Genomic DNA, 25,511 nt, shown 5'->3' with positions numbered 1-25,511 from the left:
CAGCGCCAGGACGGGACACGCACTAATCAACATTGCTGCTGGGACGGAGCTCCCCTCCGTCTGCAGCCTAAGGACGCGCGCCACACCTCTCCAGGGAAACACCATGCCTGCCCGCCCACAGGGCTCCGGACGCTTACCTATGCTCAGCGATCACAGCAGCTGACGCTGCCATGCAAGATGGAGGAATGACACCCGTCAGACGGGGCGGACAGTGTGCGGCGGAACGGGGCCAGGAAGGAATGCTGACCACGACCCATTGCTGCTGGGTCTGAGCTCCCTCCCTCTGCAGTCACCATCTCACAGCAGCAGCCAGGAGGTTAGTGGCCACCACGACCCGCACATCCTTACCTCACACATACCTCACATATACCTCACATATACCTCACATATACCTCACATACCTCACACATGAGAGCAAAGGTACACACACTGTGACATCACACCTGTAGCCCACCCCTATATCTGCTAAGTACTCCCCGTCACTATGCCCTGTCACCCTCATCCTGCTCTCTAACTACCTGTCTGTGTACTGGCCTTCACCCCTCTCACACCATCACCAACCCTCACTAACTACCACAGAGACTATGTGCACTGATATCTGCCCCTCCACCACCTGCAGCGCCCCTGGACCCCTCCCCATCCCCCGCAAACCCCCGCACCTGCCCCTCCACCACCCGTGGCACCCCCACCCACTGCGCCTTCGGACCCCCTACCCCACCCGCAGTGTCTTCCAAACCCCTCCCCCATCTGCAGCAGCCCCTCCCCCATCCGCCACACCCCGCATCTGGCTCTCCCCCGCCCGCTGCACCTTTGGATCCCCTACCCCACCCACGCAGCAGGCCCTTCCCAATCTGCATCGCCTACACCATTCGCAACAGCACCGCACCCGCCACTCCCCCACCCACGTTACCCCCCGCATCCACCCCTCCCCCCCACCCACCGCGCCCCCTGGACACCTCCCCCATCCACTGCACACCCGCACCCACCCCTTCCCCCATTTGCAGCGCCTTCGGAACCCCTCCTCCATCCGCAACAGCCCTGCAGCTGCCATCCCCCACCTGCGACACCCCTGCTCCTACCCCCACCCACAGCGCCTTCATACCCCCTCCCCCATCCGCGGTCCCCACTCCCCAAACCCCTTCCTGTTGCAAGGGACTACGCCCCCTTCACCATCGGACGCCCTATCATTGTGCAATATTCAAACACTAACAAAACTAGGAATGCAGGTAATACTCCATATATTGAACCCCAGAAAGGCGTGCAGGGGTTAAGGGGGCGTAGCCCATTCCGACGGTGTGAAGAGCGCCCGTAGGGTGCGATGAAGCACCTAGTATAGTAATATATAGTAATATAAATGCTGCACTGTAATACTATATATACTGCTCACAAAAATGCTGCACAGATATGGAATGGATACTTGCAGTGACACAGAGCTGCAAGATACAGCAATGGCCTACTGTACACAACTATATACTGTTGGGTCACCAAAATGCTGCAACTGTAATACTATATACTGCTCACAAAAATGCAGCACAGATATGGAATGGATGCTTGCAGTGACACAGAGCTGCAAGATACAGCAATGGCCTATTGTACTGTACAACTATATACTGTTGGGTCACCAAAATGCTGCACTGTAATACTATATATACTGCTCACAAAAATGCTGCACAGATATGGAATGGATACTTGCAGTGACACAGAGCTGCAAGATACAGCAATGGCCTACTGTACACAACTATATACTGTTGGGTCACCAAAATGCTGCACTGTAATACTATATACTGCTCACAAAAATGCAGCACAGATATGGAATGGATACTTGCAGTGACACAGAGCTGCAAGATACAGCAATGGCCTACTGTACTGTACTACTATAAGTATAATTAATTATATACTGGTGGTCCCCAGTCCCCACAATAAAGCACACTGAGCACAGATATTTGCAGCACACTGAGCACAGATAAGGAGCGTTTTCAGGCAGAGAACGTAGATATTTTCAGCACACTGAGCACAGATATTTGCAGCACACTGAGCACAGATATTTGCAGCACACTGAGCACAGATTACGGAGCTTTTCAGGGAGAGAACGCAGTCACGTCCTCTCCGTTCAATCTCCAATGCACGAGTGAAAATGGCCGCGACGCGCGGCTCTTTATATATAATATGAATCTCGCGAGAATCCGACAGCGGGATGATGACGTTTGGCCTCGTTCGGGTTAACCGAGCAAGGCGGAAAGATCCGAGGCTGCCTCGGAACCGTGTAAAATAGGTGAAGTTCGGGGGGGTTCGGATCTCGAGGAACCAAACCCGCTCATCTCTAGTACAAAGAGGATCAAAACAGGAGCGTGGTTTTGCAGTATTCATAAAAACTAATACTGGCAATCACCTAGCACTGAATACAAGGATCTGCCCTGCAGACAGTGTTAGGAGTTGAAGATGCGAGTCTATAAGAGACTGCTGGCAATCCGGTCCTGCATAGTTTAATTTCCACAATTCCGAGACTTGTGCTGACGTTCATCGTCTGCAGATCCACTCTGTCAGTCCCTCCACTGGTTACCTGTATTCTACCATATACAATATAAAATACTTTTACTCACACACAAAGCCATTAACCAAACTACACCAACATACATCTCTTTGCTTATCTCAAAATATCTCTCAACCTGACCTATTCGCTCTTCACGAGATCTACATCTCGCATGGTTGGATGGCCTCGCGCTAGGACGGGCCCCCTTGCTCTCTTTAGTGGCCGTGCTCCCCCAATGCTATCACCGGGCAGATGGGGAGGGACTAAGCCGTCCTGTCTCTGCCAAATCACAGAGGCAAGGAGCCAGGGAAGATTACACTGATGAGGATCTAGTGAGGACATTGTCTGATGCTGTGCTGTCCTACCACTGCCCACCCGGAGTTCCTAGAACGAGTAGTGCCCGCAAGATAGGAGCTAATATGCAGGATGTGAAGAGTGAGGCAACACAGAGAAGACAGCAAACAGCAAAGAACCCCTTGGTGGATATCTGGTGTGGGACAGGCGAGATCCAGGACAGTCATAGAAGACCAGACGAAGACCCGGCGCGGAAGAAGTGGGAGGTGAGCGACTAGGAGTGAAAATGACCCCATCCAAGGGAGAGATTACAGCCTCCCAGAGTGCTGCTCAGTCTGCATTGAGCTACTGTCACAGGGGAAAGTGAAAGCGACAGTACACAGCTTCTACCTGCTGCCAAACATGCTGGCTGCTGGCTTATATTAAAAGTGTATTTCACATTGCTGCATATGGAGATGGGTAGAGGCTGATAGGGACTGGGAGAGAGCGGTGGTGGGGCAGATAGGGAATGGGTAGAGAGGGGGGCATGTGGGGATAGGGAGGCAAATATTTTCAATATAGTATTACATATAATTTAACAAGTAATTAACTTGGTGAGTGCATTAGAGATGAGCGGGTTCGGTTTCTCTGAATCCGAACCCGCCCGAACTTCATGTTTTTTTTCACGGGTCCGAGCGACTCGGATCTTCCCGCCTTGCTCGGTTAACCCGAGCGCGCCCGAACGTCATCATGACGCTGTCGGATTCTCGCGAGGCTCGGATTCTATCGCGAGACTCGGATTCTATATAAGGAGCCGCGCGTCGCCGCCATTTTCACACGTGCATTGAGATTGATAGGGAGAGGACGTGGCTGGCGTCCTCTCCATTTAGATTATAAGAGAGAGAGATTTACTGGAGCTTAGGACTAGGAGGAGTACTGTAGAAGTGTAGAGAGTGCAGAGAGTTTACTAGTGAGTGACCACCAGACAGTGCAGTTTATTTAATATATCCGTTCTCTGCCTGAAAAAAGCGATACACACAGTGACTCAGTCACATACCATATCTGTGTGCACTGCTCAGGCTCAGCCCAGTGTGCTGCATCATCTATATATATTATATATCTGTCTGACTGCTCAGCTCACACAGCTTATAATTGTGGGGGAGACTGGGGAGCACTGCAGTGCCAGTTATAGGTTATAGCAGGAGCCAGGAGTACATAATATTATATAGTGAGTGACCACCAGACAGTGCAGTTTATTTAATATATCCGTTCTCTGCCTGAAAAAAGCGATACACACAGTGACTCAGTCACATACCATATCTGTGTGCACTGCTCAGGCTCAGCCCAGTGTGCTGCATCATCTATATATATTATATATCTGTCTGACTGCTCAGCTCACACAGCTTATAATTGTGGGGGAGACTGGGGAGCACTGCAGTGCCAGTTATAGGTTATAGCAGGAGCCAGGAGTACATAATATTATATTAAAATTAAACAGTGCACACTTTTGCTGCAGGAGTGCCACTGCCAGTGTGACTGACCAGTGACCTGACCACACTGACCACCAGTATAGTTAGTAGTATACTTATATTGTGATTGCCTGAAAAAGTTAAACACTCGTCGTGTGACTTCACTTGTGTGTTGTTTTTTTTTTTATTCTATAAAAATAAAACTCATTCTGCTGACAGACAGTGTCCAGCAGGTCCGTCATTATATAATATATAATATATACCTGTCCGGCTGCAGTAGTGATATATATATATTTTTTATATCATTTATCATCCAGTCGCAGCAGACACAGTACGGTAGTTCACGGCTGTGGCTACCTCTGTGTCTGCACTCGGCAGGCAGTCCGTCCATAATTGTATACCACCTAACCGTGGTTTTTTTTTCTTCTTTATACATACATACTACTACGACATCTCTTTATCAACCAGTCTATATTAGCAGCAGACACAGTACAGTACGGTAGTTCACGGCTGTGGCTACCTCTGTGTCTGCACTCGGCAGGCAGTCCGTCCATAATTGTATACCACCTAACCGTGGTTTTTTTTTCTTTCTTCTTTATACATACATAGTTACATAGACATCTCTTTATCAACCAGTCTATATTAGCAGCAGACACAGTACAGTACGGTAGTTCACGGCTGTGGCTACCTCTGTGTCTGCACTCGGCAGGCAGTCCATAATTGTATACTAGTATCCATCTCCATTGTTTACCTGAGGTGCCTTTTAGTTGTGCCTATTAAAATATGGAGAACAAAAATGTTGAGGTTCCAAAATTAGGGAAAGATCAAGATCCACTTCCACCTCGTGCTGAAGCTGCTGCCACTAGTCATGGCCGAGACGATGAAATGCCAGCAACGTCGTCTGCCAAGGCCGATGCCCAATGTCATAGTACAGAGCATGTCAAATCCAAAACACCAAATATCAGTAAAAAAAGGACTCCAAAACCTAAAATAAAATTGTCGGAGGAGAAGCGTAAACTTGCCAATATGCCATTTACCACACGGAGTGGCAAGGAACGGCTGAGGCCCTGGCCTATGTTCATGGCTAGTGGTTCAGCTTCACATGAGGATGGAAGCACTCAGCCTCTCGCTAGAAAACTGAAAAGACTCAAGCTGGCAAAAGCACCGCAAAGAACTGTGCGTTCTTCGAAATCCCAAATCCACAAGGAGAGTCCAATTGTGTCGGTTGCGATGCCTGACCTTCCCAACACTGGACGTGAAGAGCATGCGCCTTCCACCATTTGCACGCCCCCTGCAAGTGCTGGAAGGAGCACCCGCAGTCCAGTTCCTGATAGTCAGATTGAAGATGAAGATGTTGAAGTACACCAGGATGAGGAGGATATGGGTGTTGCTGGCGCTGGGGAGGAAATTGACCAGGAGGATTCTGATGGTGAGGTGGTTTGTTTAAGTCAGGCACCCGGGGAGACACCTGTTGTCCGTGGGAGGTATATGGCCGTTGACATGCCTGGTGAAAATACCAAAAAAAATCAGCTCTTCAGTGTGGAGGTATTTCAACAGAAAAGCGGACAACAGGTGTCAAGCCGTGTGTTGCCTTTGTCAAGCTGTAATAAGTAGGGGTAAGGACGTTAACCACCTCGGAACATCCTCCCTTATACGTCACCTGCAGCGCATTCATAATAAGTCAGTGACAAGTTCAAAAACTTTGGGCGACAGCGGAAGCAGTCCACTGACCAGTAAATCCCTTCCTCTTGTAACCAAGCTCACGCAAACCACCCCACCAACTCCCTCAGTGTCAATTTCCTCCTTCCCCAGGAATGCCAATAGTCCTGCAGGCCATGTCACTGGCAATTCTGACGAGTCCTCTCCTGCCTGGGATTCCTCCGATGCATCCTTGCGTGTAACGCCTACTGCTGCTGGCGCTGCTGTTGTTGCTGCTGGGAGTCGATGGTCATCCCAGAGGGGAAGTCGTAAGCCCACTTGTACTACTTCCAGTAAGCAATTGACTGTCCAACAGTCCTTTGCGAGGAAGATGAAATATCACAGCAGTCATCCTGCTGCAAAGCGGATAACTGAGGCCTTGACAACTATGTTGGTGTTAGACGTGCGTCCGGTATCCGCCGTTAGTTCACAGGGAACTAGACAATTTATTGAGGCAGTGTGCCCCCGTTACCAAATACCATCTAGGTTCCACTTCTCTAGGCAGGCGATACCGAGAATGTACACGGACGTCAGAAAAAGACTCACCAGTGTCCTAAAAAATGCAGTTGTACCCAATGTCCACTTAACCACGGACATGTGGACAAGTGGAGCAGGGCAGGGTCAGGACTATATGACTGTGACAGCCCACTGGGTAGATGTATGGACTCCCGCCGCAAGAACAGCAGCGGCGGCACCAGTAGCAGCATCTCGCAAACGCCAACTCTTTCCTAGGCAGGCTACGCTTTGTATCACCGCTTTCCAGAATACGCACACAGCTGAAAACCTCTTACGGCAACTGAGGAAGATCATCGCGGAATGGCTTACCCCAATTGGACTCTCCTGTGGATTTGTGGCATCGGACAACGCCAGCAATATTGTGTGTGCATTAAATATGGGCAAATTCCAGCACGTCCCATGTTTTGCACATACCTTGAATTTGGTGGTGCAGAATTTTTTAAAAAACGACAGGGGCGTGCAAGAGATGCTGTCGGTGGCCAGAAGAATTGCGGGACACTTTCGGCGTACAGGCACCACGTACAGAAGACTGGAGCACCACCAAAAACTACTGAACCTGCCCTGCCATCATCTGAAGCAAGAAGTGGTAACGAGGTGGAATTCAACCCTCTATATGCTTCAGAGGTTGGAGGAGCAGCAAAAGGCCATTCAAGCCTATACAATTGAGCACGATATAGTAGGTGGAATGCACCTGTCTCAAGCGCAGTGGAGAATGATTTCAACGTTGTGCAAGGTTCTGATGCCCTTTGAACTTGCCACACGTGAAGTCAGTTCAGACACTGCCAGCCTGAGTCAGGTCATTCCCCTCATCAGGCTTTTGCAGAAGAAGCTGGAGACATTGAAGGAGGAGCTAACACGGAGCGATTCCGCTAGGCATGTGGGACTTGTGGATGGAGCCCTTAATTCGCTTAACAAGGATTCACGGGTGGTCAATCTGTTGAAATCAGAGCACTACATTTTGGCCACCGTGCACGATCCTAGATTTAAAGCCTACCTTGGATCTCTCTTTCCGGCAGACACAAGTCTGCTGGGGTTGAAAGACCTGCTGGTGACAAAATTGTCAAGTCAAGCGGAACGCGACCTGTCAACATCTCCTCCTTCACATTCTCCCGCAACTGGGGGTGCGAGGAAAAGGCTCAGAATTCCGAGCCCACCCGCTGGCGGTGATGCAGGGCAGTCTGGAGCGACTGCTGATGCTGACATCTGGTCCGGACTGAAGGACCTGACAACGATTACGGACATGTCGTCTACTGTCACTGCATATGATTCTCTCAACATTGATAGAATGGTGGAGGATTATATGAGTGACCGCATCCAAGTAGGCACGTCACACAGTCCGTACTTATACTGGCAGGAAAAAGAGGCAATTTGGAGGCCCTTGCACAAACTGGCTTTATTCTACCTAAGTTGCCCTCCCACAAGTGTGTACTCCGAAAAAGTGTTTAGTGCCGCCGCTCACCTTGTCAGCAATCGGCGTACGAGGTTACATCCAGAAAATGTGGAGAAGATGATGTTCATTAAAATGAATTATAATCAATTCCTCCGCGGAGACATTGACCAGCAGCAATTGCCTCCACAAAGTACACAGGGAGCTGAGATGGTGGATTCCAGTGGGGACGAATTGATAATCTGTGAGGAGGGGGATGTACACGGTGATATATCGGAGGGTGATGATGAGGTGGACATCTTGCCTCTGTAGAGCCAGTTTGTGCAAGGAGAGATTAATTGCTTCTTTTTTGGGGGGGGTCCAAACCAACCCGTCATATCAGTCACAGTCGTGTGGCAGACCCTGTCACTGAAATGATGGGTTGGTTAAAGTGTGCATGTCCTGTTTTGTTTATACAACATAAGGGTGGGTGGGAGGGCCCAAGGACAATTCCATCTTGCACCTCTTTTTTCTTTTCTTTTTCTTTGCATCATGTGCTGATTGGGGAGGGTTTTTTGGAAGGGACATCCTGCGTGACACTGCAGTGCCACTCCTAAATGGGCCCGGTGTTTGTGTCGGCCACTAGGGTCGCTAATCTTACTCACACAGTCAGCTACCTCATTGCGCCTCTTTTTTTCTTTGCGTCATGTGCTGTTTGGGGAGGGTTTTTTGGAAGGGACATCCTGCGTGACACTGCAGTGCCACTCCTAGATGGGCCCGGTGTTTGTGTCGGCCACTAGGGTCGCTAATCTTACTCACACAGCTACCTCATTGCGCCTCTTTTTTTCTTTGCGTCATGTGCTGTTTGGGGAGGGTTTTTTGGAAGGGCCATCCTGCGTGACACTGCAGTGCCACTCCTAGATGGGCCCGGTGTTTGTGTCGGCCACTAGGGTCGCTAATCTTACTCACACAGCTACCTCATTGCGCCTCTTTTTTTCTTTGCGTCATGTGCTGTTTGGGGAGTGTTTTTTGGAAGGGCCATCCTGCGTGACACTGCAGTGCCACTCCTAGATGGGCCAGGTGTTTGTGTCGGCCACTAGGGTCGCTTAGCTTACTCACACAGCTCCCTCATTGCGCCTCTTTTTTTCTTTGCGTCATGTGCTGTTTGGGGAGTGTTTTTTGGAAGGGCCATCCTGCGTGACACTGCAATGCCACTCCTAGATGGGCCAGGTGTTTGTGTCGGCCACTAGGGTCGCTTAGCTTAGTCATCCAGCGACCTCGGTGCAAATTTTAGGACTAAAAATAATATTGTGAGGTGTGAGGTGTTCAGAATAGACTGAAAATGAGTGGAAATTATGGTTTTTGAGGTTAATAATACTTTGGGATCAAAATGACCCCCAAATTCTATGATTTAAGCTGTTTTTTAGTGTTTTTTGAAAAAAACACCCGAATCCAAAACACACCCGAATCCGACAAAAAAAATTCGGTGAGGTTTTGCCAAAACGCGGTCGAACCCAAAACACGGCCGCGGAACCGAACCCAAAACCAAAACACAAAACCCGAAAAATTTCTAGTGCACATCTCTAATAAAGACGCTACTACTGGGGGGGGCATTATGTATAAGGACTCTATTACTTCTGGGGGGCATTATGTATAAGGACGGTGCTACTACTACTGGGAGGGCATTACATGTAAGGATGCTACTACTACTGGGGGGGCATTATGTATAAGGACGGTACTACTACTGGGGGCACATTATGTATAAGGATGCTACTACTACAGGGGTGGCATTACATATAAGGACGCTACTATTACTGTTGGGGGGCAAAACATATAACTGCTACTACTACTGGGGGGGCATTACGTATAAGGACGCTACTACTACTGTTGTGGGGCATTACATATAACTGCTACTACTACTGGGGGGGCATTATGTATAAGGACACTACTACTATTGGGGGGGCATTATGTATTAGGACGCTACTACTACTGGGGGGGCATTATGTATAAGGATGCTACTACTACTGGGGGGCATTATGTATAAGGACGCTACTACTACTGGGGGGGCATTATGTATAAGGATGCTACTACTACTGGGGGGGCATTATGTATAAGGACGCTACTATTACTGTTGGGGAGCATTACATATAACTGCTACTACTACTGGGGGGGCATTATGTATAAGGACACTACTACTATTGGGGGGGCATTACGTATATGGACGCTACTACTACGGGTGGGGCATTACGTATAAGGACGCTACTACTACGGGTGGGGCATTACGTATAAGATGAATAAGATTGTGCTACATTGTGGCGTAATTTTAAATGGGGGTACTATTGTGTGGCCATGCCCCTTAGTTGTGAGACCACACCCCTTTTCCCGATGCACAACAAAGGAATATGGGAGGGCGCAAAATTCATAGTTTGCAGGGGGGCGCCGAACACCCTAGCACCGGCCCTGGCCACCAGTAGCAAAAGTACACCACGGCCACTGACACTATCTGCAGGGAGGGGAACAGCGCTGATATGGAGGGTACTTGCAGGCAGCGAGTCGCCGCCCGCAGCTCCTCTCCCACCTACACACCATACCTGCCGCCTGACACCCACACCCCAGGGAGAGGGCGCTAGCTCAGGCACCGCTAGATCAGCATCTGCAGCATACAGACAAGGGCTGCCATGCTCACCGGCAAGCGGTGCGGAGCATGTGCAGCGGGACAGCGCCAGGACGGGACACGCACTAATCAACATTGCTGCTGGGACGGAGCTCCCTCCGTCTGCAGCCTAAGGACGCGCGCCACACCTCTCCAGGGAAACACCATGCCTGCCCGCCCACAGGGCTCCGGACGCTTACCTATGCTCAGCGATCACAGCAGCTGACGCTGCCATGCAAGATGGAGGAATGACACCCGTCAGACGGGGCGGACAGTGTGCGGCGGAACGGGGCCAGGAAGGAATGCTGACCACGACCCATTGCTGCTGGGTCTGAGCTCCCTCCCTCTGCAGTCACCATCTCACAGCAGCAGCCAGGAGGTTAGTGGCCACCACGACCCGCACATCCTTACCTCACACATACCTCACATATACCTCACATATACCTCACATATACCTCACATACCTCACACGAGAGCAAAGGTACACACACTGTGACATCACACCTGTAGCCCACCCCTATATCTGCTAAGTACTCCCCGTCACTATGCCCTGTCACCCTCATCCTGCTCTCTAACTACCTGTCTGTGTACTGGCCTTCACCCCTCTCACACCATCACCAACCCTCACTAACTACCACAGAGACTATGTGCACTGATATCTGCCCCTCCACCACCTGCAGCGCCCCTGGACCCCTCCCCATCCCCCGCAAACCCCCGCACCTGCCCCTCCACCACCCGTGGCACCCCCACCCACTGCGCCTTCGGACCCCCTACCCCACCCGCAGTGTCTTCCAAACCCCTCCCCCATCTGCAGCAGCCCCTCCCCCATCCGCCACACCCCGCATCTGGCTCTCCCCCGCCCGCTGCACCTTTGGATCCCCTACCCCACCCACGCAGCAGGCCCTTCCCAATCTGCATCGCCTACACCATTCGCAACAGCACCGCACCCGCCACTCCCCCACCCACGTTACCCCCGCATCCACCCCTCCCCCACCCACCGCGCCCCCTGGACACCTCCCCCATCCACTGCACACCCGCACCCACCCCTTCCCCATTTGCAGCGCCTTCGGAACCCCTCCTCCATCCGCAACAGCCCTGCAGCTGCCATCCCCCACCTGCGACACCCCTGCTCCTACCCCACCCACAGCGCCTTCATACCCCCTCCCCCATCCGCGGTCCCCACTCCCCAAACCCCTTCCTGTTGCAAGGGACTACGCCCCCTTCACCATCGGACGCCCTATCATTGTGCAATATTCAAACACTAACAAAACTAGGAATGCAGGTAATACTCCATATATTGAACCCCAGAAAGGCGTGCAGGGGTTAAGGGGGCGTAGCCCATTCCGACGGTGTGAAGAGCGCCCGTAGGGTGCGATGAAGCACCTAGTATAGTAATATATAGTAATATAAATGCTGCACTGTAATACTATATATACTGCTCACAAAAATGCTGCACAGATATGGAATGGATACTTGCAGTGACACAGAGCTGCAAGATACAGCAATGGCCTACTGTACACAACTATATACTGTTGGGTCACCAAAATGCTGCACTGTAATACTATATACTGCTCACAAAAATGCAGCACAGATATGGAATGGATGCTTGCAGTGACACAGAGCTGCAAGATACAGCAATGGCCTATTGTACTGTACAACTATATACTGTTGGGTCACCAAAATGCTGCACTGTAATACTATATATACTGCTCACAAAAATGCTGCACAGATATGGAATGGATACTTGCAGTGACACAGAGCTGCAAGATACAGCAATGGCCTACTGTACACAACTATATACTGTTGGGTCACCAAAATGCTGCACTGTAATACTATATACTGCTCACAAAAATGCAGCACAGATATGGAATGGATACTTGCAGTGACACAGAGCTGCAAGATACAGCAATGGCCTACTGTACTGTACTACTATAAGTATAATTAATTATATACTGGTGGTCCCCAGTCCCCACAATAAAGCACACTGAGCACAGATATTTGCAGCACACTGAGCACAGATAAGGAGCGTTTTCAGGCAGAGAACGTAGATATTTTCAGCACACTGAGCACAGATATTTGCAGCACACTGAGCACAGATATTTGCAGCACACTGAGCACAGATTACGGAGCTTTTCAGGGAGAGAACGCAGTCACGTCCTCTCCGTTCAATCTCCAATGCACGAGTGAAAATGGCCGCGACGCGCGGCTCTTTATATATAATATGAATCTCGCGAGAATCCGACATCGGGATGATGACGTTTGGCCTCGTTCGGGTTAACCGAGCAAGGCGGAAAGATCCGAGGCTGCCTCGGAACCGTGTAAAATAGGTGAAGTTCGGGGGGGTTCGGATCTCGAGGAACCAAACCCGCTCATCTCTAGTACAAAGAGGATCAAAACAGGAGCGTGGTTTGCAGTATTCATAAAAACTAATACTGGCAATCACCTAGCACTGAATACAAGGATCTGCCCTGCAGACAGTGTTAGGAGTTGAAGATGCGAGTCTATAAGAGACTGCTGGCAATCCGGTCCTGCATAGTTTAATTTCCACAATTCCGAGACTTGTGCTGACGTTCATCGTCTGCAGATCCACTCTGTCAGTCCCTCCACTGGTTACCTGTATTCTACCATATACAATATAAAATACTTTTACTCACACACAAAGCCATTAACCAAACTACACCAACATACATCTCTTTGCTTATCTCAAAATATCTCTCAACCTGACCTATTCGCTCTTCACGAGATCTACATCTCGCATGGTTGGATGGCCTCGCGCTAGGACGGGCCCCCTTGCTCTCTTTAGTGGCCGTGCTCCCCCCAATGCTATCACCGGGCAGATGGGGAGGGACTAAGCCGTCCTGTCTCTGCCAAATCACAGAGGCAAGGAGCCAGGGAAGATTACACTGATGAGGATCTAGTGAGGACATTGTCTGATGCTGTGCTGTCCTACCACTGCCCACCCGGAGTTCCTAGAACGAGTAGTGCCCGCAAGATAGGAGCTAATATGCAGGATGTGAAGAGTGAGGCAACACAGAGAAGACAGCAAACAGCAAAGAACCCCTTGGTGGATATCTGGTGTGGGACAGGCGAGATCCAGGACAGTCATAGAAGACCAGACGAAGACCCGGCGCGGAAGAAGTGGGAGGTGAGCGACTAGGAGTGAAAATGACCCCATCCAAGGGAGAGATTACAGCCTCCCAGAGTGCTGCTCAGTCTGCATTGAGCTACTGTCACAGGGGAAAGTGAAAGCGACAGTACACAGCTTCTACCTGCTGCCAAACATGCTGGCTGCTGGCTTATATTAAAAGTGTATTTCACATTGCTGCATATGGAGATGGGTAGAGGCTGATAGGGACTGGGAGAGAGCGGTGGTGGGGCAGATAGGGAATGGGTAGAGAGGGGGGCATGTGGGGATAGGGAGGCAAATATTTTCAATATAGTATTACATATAATTTAACAAGTAATTAACTTGGTGAGTGCATTAGAGATGAGCGGGTTCGGTTTCTCTGAATCCGAACCCGCCCGAACTTCATGTTTTTTTTCACGGGTCCGAGCGACTCGGATCTTCCCGCCTTGCTCGGTTAACCCGAGCGCGCCCGAACGTCATCATGACGCTGTCGGATTCTCGCGAGGCTCGGATTCTATCGCGAGACTCGGATTCTATATAAGGAGCCGCGCGTCGCCGCCATTTTCACACGTGCATTGAGATTGATAGGGAGAGGACGTGGCTGGCGTCCTCTCCATTTAGATTATAAGAGAGAGAGATTTACTGGAGCTTAGGACTAGGAGGAGTACTGTAGAAGTGTAGAGAGTGCAGAGAGTTTACTAGTGAGTGACCACCAGACAGTGCAGTTTATTTAATATATCCGTTCTCTGCCTGAAAAAAGCGATACACACAGTGACTCAGTCACATACCATATCTGTGTGCACTGCTCAGGCTCAGCCCAGTGTGCTGCATCATCTATATATATTATATATCTGTCTGACTGCTCAGCTCACACAGCTTATAATTGTGGGGGAGACTGGGGAGCACTGCAGTGCCAGTTATAGGTTATAGCAGGAGCCAGGAGTACATAATATTATATAGTGAGTGACCACCAGACAGTGCAGTTTATTTAATATATCCGTTCTCTGCCTGAAAAAAGCGATACACACAGTGACTCAGTCACATACCATATCTGTGTGCACTGCTCAGGCTCAGCCCAGTGTGCTGCATCATCTATATATATTATATATCTGTCTGACTGCTCAGCTCACACAGCTTATAATTGTGGGGGAGACTGGGGAGCACTGCAGTGCCAGTTATAGGTTATAGCAGGAGCCAGGAGTACATAATATTATATTAAAATTAAACAGTGCACACTTTTGCTGCAGGAGTGCCACTGCCAGTGTGACTGACCAGTGACCTGACCACACTGACCACCAGTATAGTTAGTAGTATACTTATATTGTGATTGCCTGAAAAAGTTAAACACTCGTCGTGTGACTTCACTTGTGTGTTGTTGTTTTTTTTATTCTATAAAAATAAAACTCATTCTGCTGACAGACAGTGTCCAGCAGGTCCGTCATTATATAATATATAATATATACCTGTCCGGCTGCAGTAGTGATATATATATATTTTTTATATCATTTATCATCCAGTCGCAGCAGACACAGTACGGTAGTTCACGGCTGTGGCTACCTCTGTGTCTGCACTCGGCAGGCAGTCCGTCCATAATTGTATACCACCTAACCGTGGTTTTTTTTTCTTCTTTATACATACATACTACTACGACATCTCTTTATCAACCAGTCTATATTAGCAGCAGACACAGTACAGTACGGTAGTTCACGGCTGTGGCTACCTCTGTGTCTGCACTCGGCAGGCAGTCCGTCCATAATTGTATACCACCTAACCGTGGTTTTTTTTTCTTTCTTCTTTATACATACATAGTTACATAGACATCTCTTTATCAACCAGTCTATATTAGCAGCAGACACAGTACAGTACGGTAGTTCACGGCTGTGGCTACCTCTGTGTCTGCACTCGGCAGGCAGTCCATAATTGTATACTAGTATCCATCTCCATTGTTTACCTGAGGTGCCTTTTAGTTGTGCCTATTAAAATATGGAGAACAAAAATGTTGAGGTTCCAAAATTAGGGAAAGATCAAGATCCACTTCCACCTCGTGCTGAAGCTGCTGCCACTAGTCATGGCCGAGACGATGAAATGCCAGCAACGTCGTCTGCCAAGGCCGATGCCCAATGTCATAGTACAGAGCATGTCAAATCCAAAACACCAAATATCAGTAAAAAAAGGACTCCAAAACCTAAAATAAAATTGTCGGAGGAGAAGCGTAAACTTGCCAATATGCCATTTACCACACGGAGTGGCAAGGAACGGCTGAGGCCCTGGCCTATGTTCATGGCTAGTGGTTCAGCTTCACATGAGGATGGAAGCACTCAGCCTCTCGCTAGAAAACTGAAAAGACTCAAGCTGGCAAAAGCACCGCAAAGAACTGTGCGTTCTTCGAAATCCCAAATCCACAAGGAGAGTCCAATTGTGTCGGTTGCGATGCCTGACCTTCCCAACACTGGACGTGAAGAGCATGCGCCTTCCACCATTTGCACGCCCCCTGCAAGTGCTGGAAGGAGCACCCGCAGTCCAGTTCCTGATAGTCAGATTGAAGATGAAGATGTTGAAGTACACCAGGATGAGGAGGATATGGGTGTTGCTGGCGCTGGGGAGGAAATTGACCAGGAGGATTCTGATGGTGAGGTGGTTTGTTTAAGTCAGGCACCCGGGGAGACACCTGTTGTCCGTGGGAGGAATATGGCCGTTGACATGCCTGGTGAAAATACCAAAAAAAATCAGCTCTTCAGTGTGGAGGTATTTCAACAGAAAAGCGGACAACAGGTGTCAAGCCGTGTGTTGCCTTTGTCAAGCTGTAATAAGTAGGGGTAAGGACGTTAACCACCTCGGAACATCCTCCCTTATACGTCACCTGCAGCGCATTCATAATAAGTCAGTGACAAGTTCAAAAACTTTGGGCGACAGCGGAAGCAGTCCACTGACCAGTAAATCCCTTCCTCTTGTAACCAAGCTCACGCAAACCACCCCACCAACTCCCTCAGTGTCAATTTCCTCCTTCCCCAGGAATGCCAATAGTCCTGCAGGCCATGTCACTGGCAATTCTGACGAGTCCTCTCCTGCCTGGGATTCCTCCGATGCATCCTTGCGTGTAACGCCTACTGCTGCTGGCGCTGCTGTTGTTGCTGCTGGGAGTCGATGGTCATCCCAGAGGGGAAGTCGTAAGCCCACTTGTACTACTTCCAGTAAGCAATTGACTGTCCAACAGTCCTTTGCGAGGAAGATGAAATATCACAGCAGTCATCCTGCTGCAAAGCGGATAACTGAGGCCTTGACAACTATGTTGGTGTTAGACGTGCGTCCGGTATCCGCCGTTAGTTCACAGGGAACTAGACAATTTATTGAGGCAGTGTGCCCCCGTTACCAAATACCATCTAGGTTCCACTTCTCTAGGCAGGCGATACCGAGAATGTACACGGACGTCAGAAAAAGACTCACCAGTGTCCTAAAAAATGCAGTTGTACCCAATGTCCACTTAACCACGGACATGTGGACAAGTGGAGCAGGGCAGGGTCAGGACTATATGACTGTGACAGCCCACTGGGTAGATGTATGGACTCCCGCCGCAAGAACAGCAGCGGCGGCACCAGTAGCAGCATCTCGCAAACGCCAACTCTTTCCTAGGCAGGCTACGCTTTGTATCACCGCTTTCCAGAATACGCACACAGCTGAAAACCTCTTACGGCAAGTGAGGAAGATCATCGCGGAATGGCTTACCCCAATTGGACTCTCCTGTGGATTTGTGGCATCGGACAACGCCAGCAATATTGTGTGTGCATTAAATATGGGCAAATTCCAGCACGTCCCATGTTTTGCACATACCTTGAATTTGGTGGTGCAGAATTTTTTAAAAAACGACAGGGGCGTGCAAGAGATGCTGTCGGTGGCCAGAAGAATTGCGGGACACTTTCGGCGTACAGGCACCACGTACAGAAGACTGGAGCACCACCAAAAACTACTGAACCTGCCCTGCCATCATCTGAAGCAAGAAGTGGTAACGAGGTGGAATTCAACCCTCTATATGCTTCAGAGGTTGGAGGAGCAGCAAAAGGCCATTCAAGCCTATACAATTGAGCACGATATAGTAGGTGGAATGCACCTGTCTCAAGCGCAGTGGAGAATGATTTCAACGTTGTGCAAGGTTCTGATGCCCTTTGAACTTGCCACACGTGAAGTCAGTTCAGACACTGCCAGCCTGAGTCAGGTCATTCCCCTCATCAGGCTTTTGCAGAAGAAGCTGGAGACATTGAAGGAGGAGCTAACACGGAGCGATTCCGCTAGGCATGTGGGACTTGTGGATGGAGCCCTTAATTCGCTTAACAAGGATTCACGGGTGGTCAATCTGTTGAAATCAGAGCACTACATTTTGGCCACCGTGCTCGATCCTAGATTTAAAGCCTACCTTGGATCTCTCTTTCCGGCAGACACAAGTCTGCTGGGGTTGAAAGACCTGCTGGTGACAAAATTGTCAAGTCAAGCGGAACGCGACCTGTCAACATCTCCTCCTTCACATTCTCCCGCAACTGGGGGTGCGAGGAAAAGGCTCAGAATTCCGAGCCCACCCGCTGGCGGTGATGCAGGGCAGTCTGGAGCGACTGCTGATGCTGACATCTGGTCCGGACTGAAGGACCTGACAACGATTACGGACATGTCGTCTACTGTCACTGCATATGATTCTCTCAACATTGATAGAATGGTGGAGGATTATATGAGTGACCGCATCCAAGTAGGCACGTCACACAGTCCGTACTTATACTGGCAGGAAAAAGAGGCAATTTGGAGGCCCTTGCACAAACTGGCTTTATTCTACCTAAGTTGCCCTCCCACAAGTGTGTACTCCGAAAGAGTGTTTAGTGCCGCCGCTCACCTTGTCAGCAATCGGCGTACGAGGTTACATCCAGAAAATGTGGAGAAGATGATGTTCATTAAAATGAATTATAATCAATTCCTCCGCGGAGACATTGACCAGCAGCAATTGCCTCCACAAAGTACACAGGGAGCTGAGATGGTGGATTCCAGTGGGGACGAATTGATAATCTGTGAGGAGGGGGATGTACACGGTGATATATCGGAGGGTGATGATGAGGTGGACATCTTGCCTCTGTAGAGCCAGTTTGTGCAAGGAGAGATTAATTGCTTCTTTTTTGGGGGGGGTCCAAACCAACCCGTCATATCAGTCACAGTCGTGTGGCAGACCCTGTCACTGAAATGATGGGTTGGTTAAAGTGTGCATGTCCTGTTTTGTTTATACAACATAAGGGTGGGTGGGAGGGCCCAAGGACAATTCCATCTTGCACCTCTTTTTTCTTTTCTTTTTCTTTGCATCATGTGCTGATTGGGGAGGGTTTTTTGGAAGGGACATCCTGCGTGACACTGCAGTGCCACTCCTAAATGGGCCCGGTGTTTGTGTCGGCCACTAGGGTCGCTAATCTTACTCACACAGTCAGCTACCTCATTGCGCCTCTTTTTTTCTTTGCGTCATGTGCTGTTTGGGGAGGGTTTTTTGGAAGGGACATCCTGCGTGACACTGCAGTGCCACTCCTAGATGGGCCCGGTGTTTGTGTCGGCCACTAGGGTCGCTAATCTTACTCACACAGCTACCTCATTGCGCCTCTTTTTTTCTTTGCGTCATGTGCTGTTTGGGGAGGGTTTTTTGGAAGGGCCATCCTGCGTGACACTGCAGTGCCACTCCTAGATGGGCCCGGTGTTTGTGTCGGCCACTAGGGTCGCTAATCTTACTCACACAGCTACCTCATTGCGCCTCTTTTTTTCTTTGCGTCATGTGCTGTTTGGGGAGGGTTTTTTGGAAGGGACATCCTGCGTGACACTGCAGTGCCACTCCTAGATGGGCCCGGTGTTTGTGTCGGCCACTAGGGTCGCTTATCTTACTCACACAGCGACCTCGGTGCAAATTTTAGGACTAAAAATAATATTGTGAGGTGTGAGGTATTCAGAATAGACTGAAAATGAGTGTAAATTATGGTTTTTGAGGTTAATAATACTTTGGGATCAAAATGACCCCCAAATTCTATGATTTAAGCTGTTTTTTAGTGTTTTTTGAAAAAAACACCCGAATCCAAAACACACCCGAATCCGACAAAAAAAATTCGGTGAGGTTTTGCCAAAACGCGTTCGAACCCAAAACACGGCCGCGGAACCGAACCCAAAACCAAAACACAAAACCCGAAAAATTTCAGGCGCTCATCTCTAGAGTGCATAGGTCAATGAAAAAAAGGTCTGTAAATCTTCCAGCTCACTATTCATTTTTCCTGTCTGGGGTCAATGTGATGGTTATTTTCCTGTGGGGGCCAATGTGTTTCTTTTTTTATTCTTGTGCAGTGTTTCATCTCTGCGCATGCGTCTGAGTTGCACCGAGCATGCGTTCTGGTGGTGTTCGTACAGACTTGCAGTACTTACACAGACCAAAAAGTGTATTAGAAATGTGTTGGGTGATCCTGGGCCGTTACAAGGGGTTGGCAAATCAGACGCAGATGTAGGGTCATTGTCATTGCATTACTGATCTCACAGGAAAAATACCACAGTGGGAATTTGACTCAATGTCCTGCAAAGCTGTAGCTTCCATGTAGGCCAATCAGGGAAGTACCTGAGGAGAAACGCACAATTCATGGGCCGACATAGGAACAGCTTATGCTCAGTTTCATTATTAGTTTCATTTTTTATTTTATTTCTTTTTTAGCTGCCACCTATTTTACCCAGTAAAAATAACAGAGTGTCTGATACAGTGGCATGAATGTGTGAGGTAGACAGTTACTATATAAGTGGCTATTCACAGTTTCCTGACTACATTAATGATAAATATGGTTCCATTCTCCTATCCACAAGTCATACTGTACATTGCAGATGCAGACTCTCAGTATACACGGTCAAGTCACATTATTATGACCACTTCCTACATGTGACGTCGGCAGCGTGTAGCCCATGAAGTACGTCATGCGGCGTGCGCTGGCTTGGTGGTATATAAGGTGTGCGATAGGCCGTCTGCACACATATCACTCGTTGCTGTCCTGGGTAAAAGAGGCTATTTATCCGAGTTGCAGAAAGGGATGATTATCGGCTTTCGGGCCAGGGTGGCCGTATTTCTGGCAAGGCGCAGTGTAGATCATGACTGGACAAATGGCACCATTGCGAATAACCGACGTGGAAACTGCGTAGCACCACGTGCCACTGCTGAGAGAGGTGAACGTCGGCCACGAAGGTGCATGAGGGCCAACCTACACGCTACAGTGGAACAGCTCACCGTCATAATGTACCTGGGGGCTACCAGACGTGTGTCTAACATGACAGATCAGCCCGTCTCGCTATTAGCTGGGGGTCATAATAATGTGACTCCACCGTGTATATTCATTATTGGGCTATGAAATTATTCTTTCTGCCAGGGTTTGGCCCTGCTAACACATCTGGGTCCCATGACATTTCAGAGATACAAGTAAATATCTGATAAGACAAAAGAGAGACAGGACTTAAGAAAAATAAAAAAAAAGTGCTATAATGGACCCCTATTAATTCTAGAGATGAGCGGTTTTACTCGGATTTACTCGGTTCTCAAAACGGCATCTTATTGGCTCACGGATGTCACGTGTTTTGGATAGCCAATAGAAAAAATCCGGATAAAACCGAACTGGCGTTAATTCTGCCGTTAAATCCGAACCCGCTCATCTCTGATGAAATCATCCCTTACTGGGAAAACGCAGGATTCTGTGTGTGTGAGCCGCGTCCCTGCCTAATACGGGATCCGGTCTTTAGCTCGACAGTAAGTAGGTCGACAATATTTAAGTCGACCACTATTGGTCGACAGTAAGTAGGTCGACAGGGTTTTAGGTCGACATGGTCTAGGTCGACAGGTCAAAAGGTCGACATGAGTTTTTTTTCTTTTTTTTTCTTTTTTTTTACTTTTTCATACTTAACGATCCACGTGGACCACGATTGGGAACGGTAACCTGTGCCGGGGGACACGGTGCACTAATTGGGGTTCCCGGTCACTGTACGGAGAAAACGACACCAAAAAAACATCAAAAACTCATGTCAACCTTTTGACCTGTCGACCTAGACCATGTCGACCTAAAGACCCTGTCGGCCTAAAAAAAAACCTGTCGACCTACTTACTGTCAACCAATAGTGGTTGACCCAAACATTGTCGACCTACTTACTGTCGACCTTAAATACCACACCCCCTAATATAGAGGAAGGTGAGGGTCTCCCACAGAGGAGTTAATGGGGGTCATTCCGAGTTGAACGCTCGCTAGCAGTTTTTAGCAGCCGTGCAAACGCTATACCGCCTCCCACTGGGAGTGTAGTTTAGCTTAGCAGAAGTGCAATCGAAAGGATCGCAGAGCGGCGGCAAAGTTTTTTTGTGCAGTTTCAGAGTAGCTCAAAACCTACTCAGCGCTTGCGATCACTTCAGACTATTCAGTTCCTGTTTTGACGTCACAAACCCTCCCAGCGTTCGCCCAACCACGCCTGCGTTTTTCCTAGCACGCCTGCGTTTTTCCGAACACTCCCTGAAAACGGTCAGTTGATACCCAGAAACGCCCACTTCCTGTCAATCACTGTGCATCCACCAGTGCGACTGAAAAGCTTTGCTAGACCCTGTGTGAAACTACTTTGTTCGTTGTAATTAGAGATGAGCGGGTTCGGTTTCTCTGAATCCGTACCCGCCAGAACTTCATGTTTTTTTTCACGGGTCCGAGCGACTCGGATCTTCCCGCCTTGCTCGGTTAACCCGAGCGCGCCCGAACGTCATCATGACGCTGTCGGATTCTCGCGAGGCTCGGATTCTATCGCGAGACTCGGATTCTATATAAGGAGCCGCGCGTCGCCGCCATTTTCACACGTGCATTGAGATTGATAGGGAGAGGACGTGGCTGGCGTCCTCTCCATTTAGATTATAAGAGACTGAGAGAGATTTACTGGAGCTGACTAGGAGGAGTACTGTTACTGTAGAAGTGTAGAGACTGAGTGGAGAGAGTTTACTAGTGAGGACAGTGCAGTTTACTTTATAATCCGTTCCCTGCCTGAAAAAAGCGATACACAGCACACAGTGACTCAGTCACATACCATATCTGTGTGCACTGCTCAGGCTCAGGCCAGTGTGCTGCATCATCTATTATCTATATATAATATTATATATATCTGTCTGACTGCTCAGCTCACACAGCTTATAATTGTGGGGGAGACTGGGGAGCACTACTGCAGTGCCAGTTATAGGTTATAGCAGGAGCCAGGAGTACATAATATATTATATAGTGAGTGACCACCAGACACACAGTGCAGTTTATTTAATATATCCGTTCTCTGCCTGAAAAAAGCGATACACACAGTGACTCAGTCAGTCACATACCATATCTGTGTGCACTGCTCAGGCTCAGGCCAGTGTGCTGCATCATCTATATAATATTATATATCTGTCTGACTGCTCAGCTCACACAGCTTATAATTGTGGGGGAGACTGGGGAGCACTACTGCAGTGCCAGTTATAGGTTATAGCAGGAGCCAGGAGTACATAATATTATATTAAAATTAAACAGTGCACACTTTTGCTGCAGGAGTGCCACTGCCAGTGTGACTAGTGACCAGTGACCTGACCACCAGTATATATAATATTAGTAGTATACTATCTCTTTATCAACCAGTCTATATTAGCAGCAGACACAGTACAGTGCGGTAGTTCACGGCTGTGGCTACCTCTGTGTCGGCACTCGGCAGCCTGTCCATAATTGTATATACCACCTAACCGTGGTTTTTTTTTCTTTCTTTATACATACATACTAGTTACGAGTATACTATCTCTTTATCAACCAGTCTATATTAGCAGCAGACACAGTACAGTGCGGTAGTTCACGGCTGTGGCTACCTCTGTGTCGGCACTCGGCAGCCCGTCCATAATTGTATATACCACCTAACCGTGGTTTTTTTTTTCTTTCTTTATACATACATACTAGTTACGAGTATACTATCTCTTTATCAACCAGTCTATATATTAGCAGCAGACACAGTACAGTGCGGTAGTTCACGGCTGTGGCTACCTCTGTGTCGGCACTCGGCAGCCCGTCCATAATTGTATATACCACCTAACCGTGGTTTTTTTTTCTTTCTTTATACATACATACTAGTTACGAGTATACTATCTCTTTATCAACCAGTCTATATTAGCAGCAGACACAGTACAGTGCGGTAGTTCACGGCTGTGGCTACCTCTGTGTCGGCACTCGGCAGCCCGTCCATAATTGTATATACCACCTAACCGTGGTTTTTTTTTCTTTCTTTATACATACATACTAGTTACGAGTATACTATCTCTTTATCAACCAGTCTATATATTAGCAGCAGACACAGTACAGTGCGGTAGTTCACGGCTGTGGCTACCTCTGTGTCGGCACTCGGCAGCCCGTCCATAATTGTATATACCACCTAACCGTGGTTTTTTTTTCTTTCTTTATACATACATACTAGTTACGAGTATACTATCTCTTTATCAACCAGTCTATATTAGCAGCAGACACAGTACAGTGCGGTAGTTCACGGCTGTGGCTACCTCTGTGTCGGCACTCGGCAGCCCGTCCATAATTGTATATACCACCTAACCGTGGTTTTTTTTTCTTTCTTTATACATACATACTAGTTACGAGTATACTATCTCTTTATCAACCAGTCTATATATTAGCAGCAGACACAGTACAGTGCGGTAGTTCACGGCTGTGGCTACCTCTGTGTCGGCACTCGGCAGCCCGTCCATAATTGTATATACCACCTAACCGTGGTTTTTTTTTCTTTCTTTATACATACATACTAGTTACGAGTATACTATCTCTTTATCAACCAGTCTATATATTAGCAGCAGACACAGTACAGTGCGGTAGTTCACGGCTGTGGCTACCTCTGTGTCGGCACTCGGCAGCCCGTCCATAATTGTATATACCACCTAACCGTGGTTTTTTTTTCTTTCTTTATACATACATACTAGTTACGAGTATACTATCTCTTTATCAACCAGTCTATATATTAGCAGCAGACACAGTACAGTGCGGTAGTTCACGGCTGTGGCTACCTCTGTGTCGGCACTCGGCAGCCCGTCCATAATTGTATATACCACCTAACCGTGGTTTTTTTTTCTTTCTTTATACATACATACATACATACTAGTTACGAGTATACTATCTCTTTATCAACCAGTCTATATATTAGCAGCAGACACAGTACAGTGCGGTAGTTCACGGCTGTGGCTACCTCTGTGTCGGCACTCGGCAGCCCGTCCATAATTGTATACTAGTATCCAATCCATCCATCTCCATTGTTTACCTGAGGTGCCTTTTAGTTGTGCCTATTAAAATATGGAGAACAAAAATGTTGAGGTTCCAAAATTAGGGAAAGATCAAGATCCACTTCCACCTCGTGCTGAAGCTGCTGCCACTAGTCATGGCCGAGACGATGAAATGCCAGCAACGTCGTCTGCCAAGGCCGATGCCCAATGTCATAGTACAGAGCATGTCAAATCCAAAACACCAAATATCAGTAAAAAAAGGACTCCAAAACCTAAAATAAAATTGTCGGAGGAGAAGCGTAAACTTGCCAATATGCCATTTACCACACGGAGTGGCAAGGAACGGCTGAGGCCCTGGCCTATGTTCATGGCTAGTGGTTCAGCTTCACATGAGGATGGAAGCACTCAGCCTCTCGCTAGAAAAATGAAAAGACTCAAGCTGGCAAAAGCAGCACAGCAAAGAACTGTGCATTCTTCGAAATCCCAAATCCACAAGGAGAGTCCAATTGTGTCGGTTGCGATGCCTGACCTTCCCAACACTGGACGTGAAGAGCATGCGCCTTCCACCATTTGCACGCCCCCTGCAAGTGCTGGA

The sequence above is a fragment of the Pseudophryne corroboree genome, chromosome 9 (genome assembly GCF_028390025.1).
Source record: "Pseudophryne corroboree isolate aPseCor3 chromosome 9, aPseCor3.hap2, whole genome shotgun sequence".
Taxonomy (NCBI): Eukaryota; Metazoa; Chordata; class Amphibia; order Anura; family Myobatrachidae; genus Pseudophryne; species Pseudophryne corroboree.
Note: the sequence above shows the minus strand (reverse complement) of the source record.